The 21,608-nt window shown below is 38.8% G+C and overlaps 1 long non-coding RNA gene across 1 annotated transcript; it reads right to left on the bottom strand.

The window, feature by feature from the left end:
- Positions 1 to 4,813: 4,813 nt before the first annotated feature.
- LOC118770912 lies at positions 4,814 to 6,448 on the bottom strand. Its single transcript, XR_005004587.1, has 3 exons — positions 6,373 to 6,448; positions 5,775 to 5,801; positions 4,814 to 5,015 (listed from the first exon to the last, which is right to left on the bottom strand). It is a non-coding gene; the product is annotated as an uncharacterized LOC118770912 (long non-coding RNA).
- Between the last annotated feature and the right edge of the window lie 15,160 nt (positions 6,449 to 21,608).

Here is a 21,608-nt window from a genome sequence, read left to right as displayed (position 1 = left end):
TCTTCCTGATGGTTGTGGCACAGACAATGAAACAGACAGTGCTGACAGCAGTGAAACAGAAAAAAACAGTTTAAAATAATAAAGAGAGAGAGAGAGAGAGACGGATCTTACCTGGTCAACGTTTGTTTTTCTACAATGTAAAATAAAAAGTTGCTTAAAATAATTGTAGCTGTGGTACAATTTTATCAAACACTTCCAAAAAATGGTCATTTCATATACAAGTGAGGACTGATATGTTTATCTTAAATGTAGGAAATCCTCAACAGGGACTGACTGTCGGCACTGTGTAAGAATGGGATATGCCCCACCGAGTTATAACTTGGCGAATGGCACACCTTCCATTTCAGCATGATCCTATACAGTTTGCCTTATTCTGCCGCAGTCCAGTTAGAGATACTCACTGTGTCTCTTGTACAGACAGAGCACTGTCACTCCCAGCAGGATCACAGCCACAGCAGAAGCCATCCCCACTGCTACACTATCAGTTGCTGTCATACCTACATAGATCAGAATACATGAGGGTCTTCATCACTAACTGCCCTTAGAGAAAAAATATCCAGTTCAGAATGTTTTGCCCTGACTCATGAATACAGTAGTGGAATGGTGTTGGGAAGAGATGCAAACTGAAGCATTTCATAAATTGTACTTTTTCCTCCCTTCTTTCACATGGCTGCTGTTTTGACCAATCCAACATGCAGTAGATGAATTAACAGCAGTGTAGCACAGTGGTAGGGAGCATGACTCATAACCAAAAGGCTGCCAGTTTGATTCCCCACTGGGGCACTGTTGCTGTACCCCTGGGAAAGGTACTTAACCTAGAATTTCCTCAGTGAATATTCAGCTGTATAAATGGGTATTATGTAAAAAATTGTAATCTAGGTAAGTCGCGTAGGATACGAGGATCTGCTAAATGCTAATAATGTAATTATTAAAAAACTTTTAGTCACAATTTTGAAATTTTTATTATTTTTGAATTTCAGCTATGGAGGAAAGCTGTGTTAAAGTTCCAAAACTTGAATGTCTATAATTATATTAAATATAAATACCAGCATCACATATATTGGACGCTTGATCCTGAAGCCATTCCGTTGTGGCAATATTTTGGGAAATTATCTTGATCTTCTGTTAATCCTAATCTTGATCCTCTGTTACTGTTAATATGAATATTTATTGTCATATTTACCATTTTGTTGCAGTGTTGCAATTTTTTACAGTGCTTGTACCATTGTTTGTTGAAGTGTTTGTACCATTGTTTGCATATGTGAGGTCATCAGTTAGATGGAATGAAAAAGTTAGAGAGTAGAGATGGATAGAAATATAATCAGGTAATATCTACATTTGTGATACAAATACAGCACATCCTTCAATGTATTAAGTCACATTAACATCCATACCCATTAAAGCCTGCAATCTGAATGACAAGTGGAATTTTAGGCACTCTCTGTCTCTCTCTCTCTCTCTCACTCTCTGCACAATGCACAGTCAGTTCAATATTTTTTTTCCACTATACCTCCACTCAAACATGTGTTAAACAAACCTGATCTACTTAAGGGCATTTAACATGAAGCCAAGAGCATCCTAAAATCAGGTAAATGATTTGTAAAACCAAGGAGATGAACGGCAAACTTTGTATGTGTGTTAATACATCTAAATTCTTAATGATCACAGCTGCTATTCATACTAAACCAGCTTTAAAGAATGGCATGTATTGAATGTACCTGGTTTGGGGGTTTTGTGTTTTCTTGGAGTCTGTGTAGAACTGGGCAGACCTGTGGGCAGAAAAATTAATGTGCTTCTAATTCTATCATCAGATATTTACACAAAGAGCCAGAACAGTTTAATCAAGCCATGAAGTCATAATATCTACAAGGTCTGGCCATGGTATATGCACCACTCAGTACTGGCATGCAGGTTTCACACAGGTGGGAAAAGTCATTCCTGTAACACTTTCCCTGTGGAGCCAACAGGAGGAGCTGATGAACACTTTTGGGGAATATGGTGTCAAACACAAACCAAATAAGACATAGATGATCATTGAATTGTTTCAGCTTTATATGAGAACGACCTTTGCTCAACCTCAGGTTGTACAAACACAGGTGTAAAACACTCCTGTAGTATCAGAAAGCGATATGGACATTTTCATGTCTACCAAAGGAGTAAACAAATGGTGGGTTGTTAACAGCATTGAATTTAAATAATGATATTCAGTTAATCCAGCACATATTTTATAAGGAAAGTTTTAATTATCCCTGCTATTATCAAAAGTTTTTGAATGTACTCCAGCAGTATGCCAATAGCCACAGCCTTTGCTCTTCCAAACCCCCCCACCCCCTGGCTGCTTCCTTCTTCAAACGCATGACTTACAGACATGATGACCAATTTCCCCCGTCACACAGAGCGCATTCTGATTACCTTTCACTGTCACTGTGGTATGGTGGCTGAAACTGGACTGTTCAACTCGTTCTTTAATCTTCACTGTGTAAAAACACATCAGTTTAACCCCAGTGTCTGCACTGACGCTCCTCCCTCTGAGCAGCTCAGCTCCAGTGAAGGAGCACTGACACTCCGAAGGAGTCTCAGTCAGTTTTGATGACTGATCTGTTCTCTCTCCCCAGTCAGTGAAGAATACACACTGAGTCATAACGACAGAGGGAGGGGCTTCACACTTCAGCTGCACTGAGCCACCAGCTGCAGTAACTGAAGGTTTCACTGTTAGCCTCGGTGGTGGCAGCTCACCTGTAGAATGCAAACAAATAAAAAACTTTTACTGTGCTTGTGTTCCATTATAAAGTGTACAATACTTTGCAACTTTAGTGTATAAGTAAAATGTGCATTTCTGTGGCCTATTAGTGTGATTTTACTTTTATACATTAAAAGATATTTTTTTTTAAAAATCACTCAAAATTTACCCCCATTATAAAGTATATGAGCAAACAGCGGGAGGATTTTCAAAGTCAAACTCAACTTTATTGTCAATTCTCCAATATGCACAGGTCATACAGAGGATTGAAATTGTGTTTCTCTCAGGCCCACGGTAACAATGCAACAGTTTTACTCCCAGCTTTGAACAGTACGCTTTTACACAGTTGTATCTCCTTGAATTCTGTCTTCAGGAGCATAAATTATGCATCAAAATGTAGGAAAAATTGTGTCGATTCTGATGATGCCATCAGTTCGGTGTTGTGATGAGTTTTGAGTTATGAGCCTAATTAGTCACGGAGTTCAGCCGCCGCTCGAAGCCACGTGACCACACTGCTAGCTCTCAGGCTGCTCGCAACACCCGACACAGAGGGAGGGGGGATAAGAAGGCAGACGGCAACTCGAATAGTGATATTAACCCTTTTGTGTGTACAATCTATAATGCAAACATGCAGCCACGCATTGTATTTTCTTCAGGAAATGCACACAAATCTAGTTGCTAGATGACCACATCTTGCCCATGCAATTCCTTACAGATTCCTATCCTGAAACTGTAGCCCTGGTTATTAGCAGTTATATACACAGGAATATTATCAATGCTGAGAGCTCCATTGCACTAAAGGTTAATAGCATCAGTTCAAGCAAAGGATTTTATGGATGGAGAGAGTACCGATGTAATCCCCCACTCGTTGTTCTTTTGTCATCATAACAGCTCATCGTTTCCGTAATAGCCAATCTTTGATCGTTTTGCTGTTGTAGGGATTATTTTATTAGTTTAGGCTTTGACCTCAGAAGTTTACATTTGCTTAATGTAGCTCCCATTCAGTTTTAGCAAGGACTCTCTCAGCCCTCCTGAGATTTGTAGCAATCAGTCTATCAGTCAATTGGACCATCCGAACAAAATGTTTTTGCATGAAAGGGTAAAAATTACTCCACTTACTGCGAACTTCTAATTCCACATAACGACTGTGTGGAGATTCAAAACTGCTGTTCCCCACTTCCACAGTGTAATAACAGCCCACCATAACTTTTCCATCTTGCCTGCTCCGAAGGAGCTCAGATCCAGAGAGGGAGCGCTGACAGGCTGAATCGCTCGGAGTGAGTTCTGAAGACAGACCAGCTCTCTCTGCTGTGTAGAAGGTACATCGGGACACAGAAGGAGGGACGTCACAGTTCAGCTGTACTGACTCGTATAACTCAATGAATGAAGGTTTCACGCTTACTGTTGGCTGTGGCAGCTCACCTGAATGTAATAAAACAATACAACAAATTTAGTGTATTTGCATTCTATAATAAAATTCAATATGCACTGTAGCCTACACCATGAATATGAAAAATAACAGTTAACAGTGGTGGCAGCTCTTCACTTTGAAATGCAGGCAGCAGAAATGTTGCCGTTACTCTGATCAGTTCTAAAAGCAAATATTGTTTGTTTTGTGTACTTAATGGATGCACTGACTGAGTTATTATTCTGTATCCATTTGTGGGTTCCCTCTCTCTTTGTATTCTGATGTGGTGACATTCAGTTTTAAAGCATATTACATATTGCAAAGTTAGATATTGCAAAACATTTGGAGAAGCACAACAAAGGTTAGCAAACAGACTGAAATCAGAAATTGCATTTTTTTTGTTTCTGAACTTTTAAACCCTGGGTCTGCACAAAGTTAGCTAATGAAGTTAACTAAATGGTTAAATAATCTGTGGATGTGTTCAAATGCAACGCAATTGTATGATACAAAAATAATGATCAATACAAGATGCAATTAAGAGAAGGAACAGGAATTGCTTACCCAAAACTGTTACTGAGCATCTGTTGCTGTGTGGAGATGAATGCTCAACATCTTCTGAATGTACAGTGTAGAAACACTTCAGATTGACTACTGAGATGATTGTTGAAGGAAGGCTTTTCCACTGGAGCAGTTCAGCGCCAGTAAAGTAGTGATCACAGGCTGCGTGTTTGGTGATCTCTGGTTTTTCCTCTGTGTAGAAATAACACTGATGCCCAGAGACAGACTGGGGAGCCTCACAGCTCAGCAGCACTGAGTCTCTGTCTCCGATGACATCAGTGTTCACTCTGATCTGGGCCTGTGGTAGTTCTGCATTAAAATAAAACATAGTAGTATATACAGTATATATATAACCTCCTTACATCAGTCTGGTATACCTGATGCACAACACAATGTTAGTACTTGTTTCTTGCAATATAGCTCAGTTCAGCTTAACATCAGAGTACAGTAGTGTCTAGGTCAAGTTCTGCTCCCTTCTCCCAAGTTCTCTTCCTTCACCATTGCTGTCCTACAGCAAGTCTTTTGTCATCGAAGATGATAAATGTCAGGGGATCGTGATATAGGCAGCGGGAGATGACATAATACTAGCAGTTCTTCCCTACTGTTTCTCACCACCTTTCTTGTCTCTTTGTCTTTTTTTTCTTTAAGTATTCCCTCAAACCTCACATCGATTGATTTGAACATTATATTTTCATCTTTCCTATTTAGATCTTTCCTGCTTTTCACTGATATGGCTGCACCTAAAAGTCAATATAAATGGAAAAATTGAAGCTAACTGTTCTATGCACATTACTGACTGAAAATATTCTCTCAGAAACAGTCTTCCTGCTATACATCTATGTTTTGCTGTTGCACCACAAACTTGTCAATTAAACAAATGCTTATTACTTTATACAATGCACACATATATATTTTAACTTGCGTTTCACTTTTTAATGCTCATGGAGATCTATATCTTTTACCATTTGATATGAAGAAATAATGCTGCCCTGTGTCAAAAATGTGGGCATTAGGAAACATTAGGCATGGAGCACAGTGCTGATACTAATGTTAAGCATTTGTACTTACCAAAAGCTTTTGCATTTTGGGTGAAATCTTGGGTTGATTTCATTGAAAGAGAAAATATTCAATCAGAGAAGTTATTAAGTCATCTGACAAAAGTCTACTAATAGAAATCCTGAATGGAGATACATACTGAATGTATTCTTCCGTAAGTACACTGTACACGACTCACAGAACAGTTACAGCTAAAAAAAAGTTAGTCAAAGACTTTCCTGCAGACTCTAAATAACACGTCAACATCATTACAGGTGTGCTCTCTTTCTTTCTTGCATTCTTTCTTTCTTTCACAATCTCAGAGACCTTTATGAAAGCACAATTCTGAACTAAAGAGTAAATTACAGGTACCCAGTTAAAAGACAAGTAATAGCATCAATCAGCAACTCCATTGTACCTGAAAATATACATTGATTAGTGGTATGAGTAAATGTACGTCCTTAGTATTTACACATTGTTGTATCATTGATGATATTTCTACAGTTTCATCCACATACTGACCAATGAGAGACAGAAGGTGAGGATGAGGAACTGAGAAGGAGGGAGCAGGCAGAGAGAAAGAGTAAGCAAAAGGAGAAAAGAATAAATTTTAAAGGGAGGTATAACTTACAATCCAAGGTCATGACAAAGAGAAGGTAAACAACATTGTAAACAGATGCTGCCATTTCCAAGAGGGGAGATACGCCTTTGTTAGAAAACAGGAAGACACGACAAGTATCTCCCTCCATGTGTCATGTGAAGAAGGAAGTGTACTTGCTTTGCTACAGGAAAACCACAAAGCAGGCCAGAATCGCAACTATCTGCAGTCTGTCCACATAGAAGTCTCTATGATAGTGTAATGTTACTTTTTTTTGTAAACTGGTACTGTAAATTCTGTAAATTGTTGTCAGAATTAGCATTATATATTTTTTCAAGTGCAATGTATTTCTTTACCTCCCATGGCTCCTCAAAATGTCCACCTGCACTTTGTTGTCAGGCAAAAAAACGTGATGTGTGAAACAAAATAGTTTCATGTTTAAGCCTGCATAAGGGATTACCATAGATTGTTAACAAGCAAATCATGACAATTGTATTTTTTTCTTTTGCATCAGGCCTGTTTTTCTACATACAGAGAAAAGTGTAAAACTTCCTTGTGTCTATATTTATGTACGATGCCCCATCGAGAGAAATCAGACCCCTTTGGGACTATTGTGTTCTTTTTTATTAAAATCTGAAGTCTTTTTGATAATAAGCCTATTTTCACCTTGTTTGCTTTGGCCACCAAAAGTTAGATGCAAAGTAAATGCACATTTGGATAAACTGTGGGAAGTGTCCTGTGTATGATTTTAGCTCTAATGAAGCCAGTGCAGGTGCACATACCAGCAGAATGTATTCGAGCAACCTGGACTCCACCTTGACTTTCCTTCAGCTCCAGGTAAAATGTGGAAAGCTGTGCTGATTGTAAATTCAACTTCCAGTGTTTTCCTTAGTGACAGACTTTAATTGACAGGGAAGAAAATCATGATATATAACACAAAGTAGTTTTGTGTTTGTCCGTGCATGAGGGCATCATAGTTACCACAGATTGCAAAAAACAAATTTTGACACTTCTTTTTTTTTCTTTTACATATGTTTTTAATATATAGACAGAAGTGGAAAACATATTTTTGTTGTTTTAATAGCAATTCTTTTTTTTTTCTTTACAATCAGTTTATTTTCACTTAGCTTGCATCGGCCACCAAAGATTAGATGCATTAGCATAGCACACAAATGCTGTTCATGTACGTGATTGCATGAAATTAGTTTCTGTTGCAGGTGTTCAGCTCTAATAAAGCCAGTGCAGGTGCACATACCAGCAGAATGTACAGGAGCAACATGCACCCATGTTGACATTCCTTCAGCACTGCAGCTGTGTGGAATGTGCATGGAAAGATGTGCTGATGGTCAATACAGAGAGTTGACTTGTGCACGGGGACTAGAGATGATACTGTGATGTAATAGCAAAGAGGTATGTTACTGCAATGTAATCACAAAGTGAGATGGCAGTGAAATGGGCAGTATCATGAACCATAGCCTTCTACCCTGTCCTCTGTGTGAGGAAAAGGTCCTGGTGATTGTCATGGTTTCGGAGACAGCTTCCCGCGATGACCAGCAGGCGTCCTTGTGACAGCCTGTGTGTCCCAGTTGCCTACTGCTTCCTTCAACCCCCACCAGAGGGACTTTCTTCCTGTTTGTGTGTGCACTGTCTGTCTTGTCATTGTCTGATTGTTCACATCTGTTTGTAATTAGTCCATGAGTGTTTGGTGTATTTGAACCCCACCTGTTGTATTCTTGCCTGCTCAGTCTTGAGCTTGCCTGTGTTCTGTGCCTTCTTGTGCCAACGTTTGCTTGTTTTAAAGCAAATATTCTTTGTTGGTTCTAATCCTCCTGTGTTCCTTGAGTTATCTCTGCATCTGGGTCCTTCCTGCTCACTGTTACAGTGATTATTTTACACACCTAAAAGTCTAAAAGTCATGTACATTCAAACCTGAGGTGTCTTCTTAAATACAAAACTTACCTTCCCTCTAGAACAGTGTTTCTCAACCCTCTCCTGGAGTACCCCCTGCCCTGCATTCGTTATCAACCCCTGAAGCTGCTTAATAACAAACTGATCATTTGAATCAGCTGTGTTGGAGCAGGGAGAGATCTAAAACATGCAGGGCAGGGGATACTCCAGGAGAGGGTTGAGAAACACTGCTCTAGAAAACCGTGTTACACAAAAGTCAATGCCAAGTGAGAAACACGAAACTCTTTTAATTTCCAAATAAACAACAGTTGTCGTATGATTTCACAGCATATAAGCAACACAGATATTAAATTGTAATACTTAATATGTCATTTGGTAGCAAAAGAGTAGCACACTGCAGATGCCTCCATTTATTTGCATAACACAATATCACTGCTAAAGTATTTTGTGTACAATGTTCTGTCTATTGATGATACAAACTCTGAATCACATAAAAAAGCTGTCTTGCTGCATTGGTCTAAAAGAGTAATATAATAGCACACTACCCTGAAATATGAGGGGCTTTATTTTTTTTTTCGTTTTACAAAAGAGATTGTACGCAATGCTCTCTGCCCCACTCTCTCTCTCTCTCTCTCTCTCTATCTCCCTCTCTCTACCTCTCTCTCTCTCTCTCTCTCTCTACCTCTCTCTCTCTCTCTCTCTATCTCTCTCTCTCACCCACTCTGTATCTCTCTCTCTCTCTCCCTCTCTCTCTCCAGGTGAATTATTCAGTGTCACATCAGAGTTTGCACAGGCTGTTCTGTGTCTTCAGTTTGTTGCGCAATCACAGAAATGCTTCTTCCATTTGAAGACAACCGATATCAATATGACACAAACTTACAACAACAATTTTGCCTGCATTATCTCATACATATGGAGAGGCACTATTCCAAACAAATCATGTCAATTCTTTCTGATGTTTTTTCACGTAACATTTTGTGACAGATTGAAAACATATTACTTTCTATATAGATTTAACATGCTATAAGTGCATTAAATGAACTTCTTTATTCTACTGATAGCAGATACACATTTTTAGAAGAAAAAAAAACTGAACATCAAACACAGCATACACAATAAATACATTCTTTTTTTTCCACTCATCTTTGTGCACAGGTGTTACATATAAAATACCATCTGCTAATAGCTAAGCAGAGACCCCAGCCCCTGATTATTGTTGGTTATCCTACCCCACACTGATGAGATACTTGAGACAGGACTCAGCGGAATTGCACAGTGCTGTATACCATGTTCTGAGAGAAGGAAGAGGGCACATCATAGATGTGGGCTGCATGCACATGATCTCTTTCACGCTGAATCTGTGGGGAGACAGAAATGATGTATTGAAAATGCACATAAGTAGAGGCTAGATACTAGGATAGATAAGGGATACTAGAGAAGGTCTGCAGTGTAAGCCTGAATTAACCACAGCCAGACCAAGCTGAACCCCAACAAATTAAACAATGTGGTAAATTTCATCATAATTCTGAAACTGGCTGTCTGTCATACATTAAAAAACAGCATGGCAATTTCTCAGTTATTAAAAATTATACAATAAAATTTGAAATAATAAGACTTTAGTCAAAATTTATTTTCTGTAGAGAGTTAAGTGCAAATCAGTGCCAGAAACTCTAATGCTGTATGTTGTACAGCGACTATGGTCTAAATTCATTTACAATTAAAATTCATTTCAACATAGAATGGCAAGCGGTATATAATGGCATCGAAAGGCAAGGGGGCTCTGGCTGAGGTACTTAAAAACAGGAACAAATTTGGTTTGAGCACTTGCCTCATGCATGAGGTAGAATAGATATCCTGAGCATTTGTCTCAGAGACTGACTTGCATCTTTGCAGAGGAATCACAATATACTGGCACAAACTGCTGGACATGTTGCAGTATCACATGGAAAAATATGAACAATGACATTGCCAACTTCCCATTACAAACTTTCCATCGGGCCAAATGTAATGTTCAAAGTTCCTTTGTAGTAAAGTTGTTAGATCAAAAGAGCATTTTGACTTCATACATTTTTGACATACATTTTCTTAATTTCTCAGTTAACAGAATCAGTTGTGAGTTTTGATTTGGCAGCTAATCAGTACTTACTGTGTCTCCAAAGGTCAAAACAAGGTTAGCATCTGAAACAAAGGACAGACTATTTAAAAGGAAAAATAGTTCTGAGTAAGATACTCTTTGCGTATTCTGTGGTTTTTGTAGGAAACATGCACAGTGTTTGTACTATTGAATAGACAGTAATTGTCAGACAGTAGAAAAATACTGGGCTGTTTCTCTCCGCCTTTCTTGAACCAAAGGCAATGTATGCTTCTGTACAGCTTCAACACTTATAAGACTGCCAAACAGTTGCATCTGCTGTATACGTGGGTGATTTCTATCAAATAGCTGATTTCTATTCAAAAGTGTATATATCCTGTATTTTTCAGGTACATGAGACTTAAAATACTACAGGAATGCTGCAATACATTCTGTGTGCAGGTACTTACAGTTTGGGTCATTCACCGGAGCATTTTGTTTGCTGTTGAGAAACAAAATGTAGGGTGTTGTAATCAAAGAGCATGGTTTTTTCCATTAGCAGAAACCTTGCTGACATCAGGCTGACAGGACAAATGATAAAAGTGGTGAGGAGTGGAGTTCTGAGTGGTTAGCTGGATTTCCTGCCTATGTTTGAGACTCAATGAAAAAGATGAGGAAGTGGTGATCTTACCTTTGTGATGTCTGTTTTTCTACAACGTGAAAAAGAATAGTTGAATGAGTTATGTGATCATTGTAATGTAATGTAATGTTCTGAGACAATTCAGTGATGTCAAACATGTCCAAAAAAATGTTTGTAACACACGGTTCTTTCTTGCCATGTCTGAGGTGTCTGGGCAGATTATGTTAAGCAATTTGTCAAAAGTTCAAAAACGTTTTGTTTGCCACATGCCAAGGTACAATGTACAGTAAGCAGTGAAATGATGGCATTACATTTAGAGATACTCACTGCATCTCCTGCACAGACAGTGAACTGTCACTCCCAGCAGGATCACACCCACAGCAGAAGCCACGCCCACTACCACATACACAGCTGTTGTCACACCAAGACAGAGATCAGAATGCACAGAGGACTTTTTCATCTAAATAAACAACCATTTCAGTGTGTTCTGACAATGCTTGAAAATAGACGAATGGTACTGAGAAAGTGAATTAGCATTGTTTTGCATTATCCATTGCATGCAGGTACACATTCAACAGTAAAAAAAAAAAAAAAAAAAAAAAAAAAATTACCAAATACAGGAAATTCTTTCGCCCCAGGGGTAAAATTTGATGTTGAACCTATACGAGAAGAGGACAGTCTAAATTCCAAATTGCTGACATGATAGAATGCTACTGCTACCAACACCTGAATCAACAATACAATTCATTGCGTTATCAGTATTAACAATGGAAAATTCAAAATCATTATAAGCAACTGAAGGAGGGGGGTGTAGGTAAAATCTGTACTTCCGTGTATGGAAGCCATGGTGAATCTGGGACTCCAGGCATTTTTAGTCTTTATGAGTCATGCAAGGTGCGTTTTTCTTGTCTTTTCTCATTTTACAGCATACTTTTTTTCTTTATTCTTTATCTTTCAAGGTGCTGATTTGTCTTCTTTATGTCAGTATTTCATTTTTTTATTAAAAAAGATTTTCCCCTTTATGCAACCCTGTTTTGAACTTTAGGCTTGTTTCATCACAACATCATCTGCACCAGTGTAGTAGTTCTGAGGCAGGATAAATGTAATCCTCCCCACAGTCATATGCAGCCAACGGCTATTTTTTCGCACGGCACGTCACACAGTGAACCACAGTAGAGTGGGCGCTTGTTGGGGAATGGGCACAGCTCCAATTCTGTCATCCAAAACAACTCACTTAATGACTCACAAGGTGCCTGAGGTGAGACGAGGAACCCCCCCATTCCTGGCGGAATGAAGCCGATTTGTCCCACCCCTGTGGGATCCTGGTCATTGTTTGCTGCTTTTGTTTGTTTTCTGGATGGTCACACTTTATTTTACCCACACAGTGGGTAAAATAATAAAAAAAAAAAAAAACGGTGACCTTACAAAGTCTACTTACCCAGCACTGTTATGGAGTCTGTGCCACTGTGTGGGGATGTTGAGTTATTCACAGTGTAGTAACACCTCAGCTTAACTGTCAGGTCAGTAGTATTGGTAGAAATACGACTCTTCCATCTGCGCAGCTCAGCACCAGTAAAGTTGTGCTGACAGGCTGGGTGTTTGGTGCTCTTTGGTTTCCCCTCTATGTAGAAATAACACTGATGCACAGAGAGAGACTGGGGAGCCTCACAACTCAGCAGCACTGAGTCTCTATCTCTGATGATGTCAGCACTTATTTTCAGCTCAGCATTTGGCACTTCTGTGGGATAATAAACACAACATATGTAATCTGATTACTTGCCCCTGGTATACACCCAGCACAATGTAAACTTGATGTCTGCTTTTGTCAGTTTAAGTCCAGCTCAGCTTACTCCCCCTCACCCAATCAAGCCTTTTACAATATGTACTGTATATCCACACCCCAGCCAAGAGTCAATTGACAGGAAGAATTCTACATGCAGATGTAGATGCTAATTAAAATATAACAATCTGCAGCTGATCTCTAATTGTTCTGTACACTATACAGGTGAACATTAATTACATTTTATGAGGAGATTAAATTAAACTTTAAACAGAGTTAAATGGTAATGATAGGGGGAATGTTAGGGGTAATTTTTACTTACCATGAGCCTTTGTGATTAGAGTGAAATCTAAGAATGATGGCATTGAAAGAGAAGGAATGGTTGATTAGACCAATTATTAACAGAGTTGGCTGACGCCTACTAACAGAAATGTTGAAACAAATACAATTGCATAGATGCTATGACATCGGTTCTGTATGAAAACTGCAAGGCTCACATGCTTTAGAAAAACAGTGAAAGCATTCTGTTGACAGTCCCTAAATAACAATTATTGAACATTTGTTGCAGGTCTTTTTCACTGCTCTCCTTTCACTGACATCTTTTTTTTCTCCCAAGAGCAATACCAAATACAGTATGTGTCACAAAGTGTAAGCACAGTAGCAGCACCAGTGATAGCATTAACAAACATGAACTATCGTGCGACCTGAAAGACATACAGCCACCCAGGACAGGGGGAGACGCAAATGCAGATTGTTACATTTTTACATTTTACATTCATTTTTTTTCATTTGGCAGGACGCTTTTATCCAAAGCAATTTACAAGTGAGGCAGAGTGCAACACAAGCAAACAAAAACCACGTTAGGAGTACAGCAAAACTTACTTCCTCTGACTGATAAGAGTCAGAAGATGGGGATGTGGTATTGAGAAGTCCAAGAGAGCAAATAGAAGCAGAGAAAGTAAAACAATTAAAATGGAGGAATAACTTACAGTTCACAGAGGTGAAAAACAGGAGGCAAACAAAGCTGGAGATAGATGCCGGCATTTCTAAGAGGAGCAATACAAATGTGTGAGACTAAATGGGAGAGGAACGTTGAATGTGACGCAAGGTACCATGTGAACAAAGACGCAAAGTTTTTTGTTCCACAGGAAAACCTCAAAAGGGTATCATTTATAACAGTAGACATACAACCACATTTTTTTCTCCTCCTAGTGTCACAGTATATTAATGTTACCCTACTGGAGACAACGGTACTCAAAAATGTTTTCTGTCACCAGAATCACCAAGACTACATTTATGTTTCTTTTCAAACCAAATCCATCTATTGTATTATGTCCAGTGGCCAAGCTCTCCTGTTCTTAACATTCAGGATGTCTGTATGCATTTTATTATCATGCGCAGAGTCTGCAGGCCAGGCTGACTTCCAGGATATCCCACCAACTGACCAGTGGTTACGTGGCCCTAGACACAGTCTAGGTTTTGCCCAAGATCCGGAAAATTGTGCTTGTGGAAAATCAAACATCAAATACATATCAAATACTGGCCAGGTACTCTCACTTTGACATACCAAAAAGACAATAACAAAGAGTTTCTTGTAATGTGATATATTGTTTTTTTTTTAATTATTCTTATAAAGATAATTTTCCAGAGTCACATTGAGAGCAACCTGAGTTCTATAGCCTGGGTTCAATCTCAGACATGACATCAGCTGTTGATGGCTGGGAGCCCGCAGTGATTAAAAAAAATCAACTACCCCCACTATTCTCCGTCTTTCAGTATGTCTTGCATCAACAGAGATTGTAGATAGTGTGGGATTTTTATATAGGTAGAGGAAGATGACACACTCTCACAATCTGACACAATCACCATCTTCACCATCTGTTTGTATTTTTGCATACATGGACATGCATGAAGGGAAGTGGCAGGACCTTGATACCTCAAACCGATGTCATAGGCTGGTGTTGTTTTTGTTTTTCATTATTTTTCCACTGTAAACCCAGTAATTTTCCACCCATCTACCCATCTAATGTTTTTTGCAAGGAAACTAACAAAGGGCATCATTTTCAAAATTGTCTACAGTTCTTACTTTTAATACACTGATATAGAATTCTATATAATTTAAAATTATTTTATAACTAGTGATTCTAGTGATTAATGTTATTTTGTCTTGCCAATGGCTAAGACAGGACCAAACCACACTTATCTTGTAGCCATGCTGCCCCACTTTCCATACTGTTAACTGGATTCTGCCTTGGTGTTTCCCCAACACTGTAGGTTCATGTGAAAAAAGTGAAATATATAAAAAACTGAAAAAAATGTAATGTTAAAATGAAATAATCTAGATATAAAGATATACAACTCAGAATCCAAGGTGATGGAAAAAGAGAAGGTAACCAACTGAAATCCCAGTCACTGCAGTTCTGAGTTCTGAACTGCAGTATAATACAAAGTGACTGTCAATGCATTTATTGAAGTAGACATCATTCAATCTATTGAAATATTTACATATTTATTTATTTATTTATTTGTTGTTGCTCTCACATAGAAGGTTTGACACAATGACAGCAGACTCCTCTCTTTTTGCTCTCTCTTGATGGCAGAGTGAATGTGAGGTACTCCGAGTCTTAGCACACAATTTTCACAAACTCTTCATCTTCACATCCCATCCTTCTCTCTCCTGATGCCTATAGAGTATGCACACATACACACACACACACACACACACACAAATGTGTGAACACGTGCGCACATAGTTTTTATTATTAATTAAAGAACGCACAAGGCTCACAATGGTCAACTAACTTTTTGATTGGGTGACAGATGCACTGACCTGTGGGCGGTGTGCAGGAAATGAAGTGCTCTGTGATAAATCCCAGTGCAGCTAGAAGGACCAGAGCACTGAAGATGTGGCGCCACAGGAAACTGACTGACTCAGAGAGAAAAAGACAGACAGCGGGGGGTGGGGGGAGGATTGGTTAAGTCATCTGTCTAGCTATCTTATTTTATTTTAATTTATCCAGTTAAATAAACCAGCTGGCTAGCTTGGTTATAAGATGTAAAAAATGTTCCAGATCCCTGTTTTTATGCAAAGATTCACTATTTATAGACTGTAAATACATCATGACTAAACAAATACACTGAGAAACATTGACCATTGCCACCATTGTGTTACACTTCATCAGAATCATTGTACTCCTAGCTCAAATATGTCTGAATCTAACAATGTATCTCCATTAAATATGGCTTCTGGCCACAAAAACACCAAGTTACTTACATGTACTGAGTACGTACTCTCTATTATTTGGTAAAAACATTTATTCAGTCAGCTAAATTCTTCTATGGGAACAGTAGGCCTACTTCACATGTTTTAGGAATGTGCTAAGGTGAATGCTTTATGGACTCAGGTGTGTAATATTATGGGACAACAATTATCCCAGACCCCTGTTTGTGTTTGTTGAATGATGACACCCCACTGAACACTACACTGATAAATAAAAGAATCCTTTTCTGTGGCTTTACAGCAGCAAAGAAAACTATCTTAGAACATTGGGTTAATCAGGAGATAAATATAATAAGATTATGGCTGATGAATGTACAATATATGGCTAACTTGGAGTATCCAACTGCCAGGCTAAACAGGGCGAAAGGGCAAAACAGTGGCTGTCTGGGCAAAAACAGTGGTAGATATTCGTGACCTCCTTAGAGATCAATGATGTGTGTCTTTATAATTGTGCATTCTTATTTCCTGTCTTTTCTTGGTTGTCATGTAGTATGCAAATGTTTTCCTTGGCACTGTCATACGTTTTTATGGTGTTGATAGTCAATGTTTCTGTGTTCTTGTTTTCCTTTGTTTGTCTTCCAAAACCTATAATAAAAAGTTAATCACAAAAAAAAATTACTGAGTCAGCTGTTAAAACAATTGATATCAAAATGAAGCCATTACATTGAAAAATCAGGGCCACATTGTGTCACATGAAAGTGAACAAACACTATTTCAAAGCAAACTGTCTTTTGCTGTCTTTCTTTCTTCTGAGACTCAGGCATTTAAGCTTATATGATATCCCAGGACAAAACTAGAGCCATAGTTTAAAAAAAAGTCATTTTACCTTCTGTAGGTGTCACTGCTATCCAAGGAGTAAGAATATTAATGTTAACTTGTTCATAACTGTTCTGTAAGAAATTAAGTATTTAAGTTTAAATTGCAAAACAAAATAAAAATAAATACCTGGTTTGGGTGTCGCTGATTTCACAGGAGGCAGAGGAAGCTTCATCAGACCTGCAATCAAAATGAAGCTTTTCTCAAACTCATTGCCCCGTTGAGTGAACCTGGCGTCAGTATCAGTACAGTATGCCTACAGACATCAGTTCCCCAGTCCCCCAAAATCCTTTTTCATTGCTCTTTATTGATGTTAAATGATGGCTGATGGTGCCAAAAGCAATGCTGTTTAATCCTGCCATCCCCCTTTCTTCTCTGCATCCCTGTTGAATGCGCTGAGGACCAAGAGCACATATATCTGTGGAAGAAAATATTATACCCTGTAGAGCACTACATTTGTGCAAAAGGTTGTCCTTCTACCCAGCAGCTACAATGTCTTGGTTTTGACTATAAGCTTGTAAAATATAACCTGTTACACAATAATGAGGGATGCAGCAATGCTGATGATTAAAATATCATATTTTACAAAGGTCAGATGAGACTGTTTTAATTTTTTAACCCAATGGTTGTCTTTAGCAACTAGCTGTGGCTATTTGCTGGTAGAGAATCTGAAGAGTCAAATTTTAATAAGATTTATGTTGGGTGAAAGTAATTTTGGTAATGGCTTCTGCATTCTCTACAGTGCCTATATAATTAATAGGAGTACTGCTTCAGAATCCTCCAAAGGTTTTCTGGTCCTAAAAGGATCCCTCGCACCAAAAAAAGACTAAATGCATTGTTATGGTTATTATTATAATTGGGAGTAGTAGTAATGTTGTGCTTAGAGGTTCTCCTTACCCAGCACTGTTACTGCGGTTGTCTCACTGTGTTGGGATGTAGAATTATCTGAATGCACAGTGTAGAAACACTTCAGATTGACTCTGGTGCTGACAGTATTAGGAGAAACAAGACTCTTCCATCTACGCAGCTCAGCTCCAGTAAAGTTGCGCTGACAGGCTGGGTGTCTGGTGCTCTGTGGTTTCCCCTCTATGTAGAAATAACACTGATGCACAGAGAGAGACTGGGGAGCCTCACAGCTCAGCAGCACTGAGTCTCTGTCTCTGATGACATCAGCACTCACTGTCAGCTGGGCCTGTGGAAGTGCTGTAGGATAATGAAATACAACACATGTGATCTGATCAAATTAAGGACAACATCCTTCATCCAATTGTCCCTTAGGTCGCTTTTATTGAAAAGACCTCTCCCCCGTTCTGGAGTTTCAATTGCATGTATGATGCACCATCCCTGAACATGGGCACATTTTTGCAGCTACTGTAACACTTAACTTGACGGATGAACAGTACAACATATTTTGAAAATATCTTTGAAAATATTCAGGAAAGGTAAAAGTGTGAGTGCAATAGTGATAAAACTCTCCCGAATATAAACCCAAAATATGATATGTGCTGCAAACCTTCATGATAAAATTCAGAGCAAATATGTGGGATTATTATGTCAGATTGTGTCCTGAATATTTAACACTGAAAAGTGAAAAATAATCATGTGTAAAAGCATACCGACATTAGGAGTCTTGTCTGCCCCAGATCTCGTTGTGGAGTTGAATTTCAAACCTACAGGAGAGAATGATCTTATTCTAATTTATTACTTTAGCAGAATATAGTCATTGTCAGTGTCTGAAATACATGTTTGTATTAGAAGCTCTTGTCATTCTGACCCAGGCAAGGTGATAAATGTAATGTCATGGATACAAATAAGCTCTTGGTGTAATTTCTTGGTAATATCACTACATCAGTTTCAGATCATTTTTGGGTGGCCACATGTAAAATGTGAAATAATAACTGAGGGGACAGGGTGTACTTACCCAGAACTATTACTGAGGCTGTCTCACTGTGTACGGATGTAGATTCCGTATCTCCGAAACTCACTGTGTAGAAACACTTCAGATTGACTCTGGTGCTGACAGTATTGGGAGAAATACGACTCTTCCATCTGCGCAGCTCAGCACCAGTAAAGTTGCGCTGACAGGTTGGGTGTTTGGTGCTCTTTGGTTTCCCCTCTATGTAGGAATAACACTGATGCACAGAGAGAGACTGGGGAGCCTCACAGCTCAGCAGCACTGAGTCTCTGTCTCTGATGACATCAGTGCTTATTTTCAGCTCAGCGTTTGGTATTTCTATAGGATAATAAACACAACATGTATAATCTGAATACATGAGGCTGGTACACTTCAAGCACTATACAAACTCACTCTTCTTCTCTACAGTGTAACCCAGCTCACCTTAACATCAGTGTAAAGTGAAGCCTAAAGTGTCACTCCCTGATCAAGTTCTCTTACAGACAGTCACTATAAACAAACGTCAACCCCCATCTCTGTTCTACACCATGTCCTGTGCCATCAACCGTGGTAGATATCATGGAATCTTTATGTAGGCAGCGGGAAATGACATAATAATAGTTCTTTTTCTGTCTTCTCACCACCTTCCTCATCTCTTTGTCTGGCTTTCAGCTTATATGGACATGCAGGACGAAAAGTGGTAAAACCCTCAAACCTCAAAGTTGAATCACAGGAAATTTTAGGTCATATATACATTTAATTTTTTGAAGAAATTGATTCTAAGATTCGCAGACAATTAGTACATTTTGCAATGGGAATATGTTAGATCTAGCTGTCACTATTTGTGCTCCTTGTTTACCCTTGTAAGTCTTCCTGCAGGCTGCTATTTCATGTTTAAAAAAATACAGCTAAATTATACAGTTAGGTGCAGTGGTATTGATGTTGTTCAAGGTATTTTTACTTACCATAAGCACTTGTATTTGGAGTGAAATCTAGGCATGGTGACATCAAAAGAGAAGAAATATCAAATTAGACCAATTATTAACCCTGTTGGCTGAAATTTACTGATAGAAATTCTGAAAAAAAGCATTGATGCATATCTGTGTAGGAGATAAAGTGATGTGGGTACTATATCACAACCACAAAGCTCATAACCATAAGCTACACAGTCAAAGCATTCTGTACAGGAACCCTAAAGAGCTGTTATCACAGAAAATCTTAGATCTTTCTTTTATTTCTTTCTTAAACAAAATTAATTCACTATGTGTTGGTCTACCTGAAAAACATACAGTGATTCAGGTCAGGAGTAAACACAACTGTAAGTATTCACACACTGTTGTGTTATTTCTGATATTTCCACAGATTCCTGCCCAAAGTGACCAATGAGAGACCGATGCTGATGAGGAGAAACTGAGAAGGAGGCAGCAGGCAGAGAGAAAGAGAGTATGGCAGGGCAGAAAAGTAAAATAATTTTAAAGAGAGAAACTCACCATTCAGGATGTTTAAAAACAAAAGGCAAATGATGCTCAACATAGCTGCTGGCATTTCCGAAGAAGCAGACACGAAACTGAGTCTAAATGGAGGAGAGACGCTGAAAATGACTTAAGGTGCATATGTGAAGAAGGAAGTGGACATGTGATTTTCACAGGAAAACCACAAACAGGAATCATTTCCAAAATTGCCTGCAGCCTATATTTCTCTTTATTGGTAAATGTTACTTTGTCTATCAAATGGCTGAAGCAGTGTTAAACTGCACTCTTCTGCACTGATCTGTAGCCTTACAACCCCATTTAACCCCCCCTGTTACTAGGGGGTATGCTTATTTTGGTACGGTTCGGAACTTTTGATGATGGAAACACAAATAATTGCGTACCGTACTGTACCGAACTGTACTGTACTGCTTGGTGGAAACACACCATAGGAGTCCACAGTGGCAGAACAAATTGACTTTTCTTCACTGGAGATGGGTGGGTTTGTCAGAAGTGCTTCCTTGTCTCTCCACTTTCAGGAACTTTCTTTTCTTCATTTCAATGTCCTGATTTTCATGAAGCAAAGTGAAAATCCTGAAAGCCCTTGTGTTTATATAATGTTCCAAGACAGAAATCACTTGAACATACTGTACATACAAAAAATCCAAAACTGATTTTTACACTTGAAAATCATCACACATAAGATTTTTTTGTGTCTTTATTTTTTATCAGAATCAATAAATGTAAAAATCTGGGAAAAACATGCCACCCATAATAAAAAACAAATACCAATTTACAAATTTCATCATGATAATCACCTCCTCCTCTCCAGTGCCTCTGGAACACACACACAAGCACAGAGATTTATTGTTATGTGACAAATGCACTTGCAACAATGGTGACAGACCTATACCTTTGACTTTTTAATTGGTTAGTGGAGTCGAGTGACAGAAGCACTGACCTGTGGGCGGTGTGCAGGAAATGAAGTGCTCTGTGATAAATCCCAGTGCAGCCAGAAGGACCAGAGCACTGAAGATGTGGCGCCACAGGAAACTGACTGACTCAGAGGGAGAGAGAGAGAGAGAGAGAGAGAGAGAGAGAGAGAGAGAGAGAGAGAGAGAGAGAGAGAGTGAGAGAGAGAGGGGGCGAGGGGGGGGGGGGAGATAGAGAGAGAGAGAGGGAGGTGGTAGGGTAGGGCAGAGTATGTGACTAGAAAAAGGCACAATTCAATCCCATTGCGCTGATGATCTGTCTACACTTTACATGGTCTCTTCACTGTCACAACTTTGCATAACATATCACATAGAGTGATATAGCACATGTTTGGTTATAAAAAAAAATAATGCATGTTGTCTATGATTTCTGAATGAACAATAACACCCTGTACAGTATGTCAATGAAGGAAAGGGAG

This window comes from Megalops cyprinoides, chromosome 24 (genome assembly GCF_013368585.1).
Source record: "Megalops cyprinoides isolate fMegCyp1 chromosome 24, fMegCyp1.pri, whole genome shotgun sequence".
NCBI classification, from domain to species: Eukaryota; Metazoa; Chordata; class Actinopteri; order Elopiformes; family Megalopidae; genus Megalops; species Megalops cyprinoides.
The sequence above is the reverse complement of the archived record's forward strand: the minus strand, read 5'-3'. Positions and strand labels throughout refer to the sequence as shown.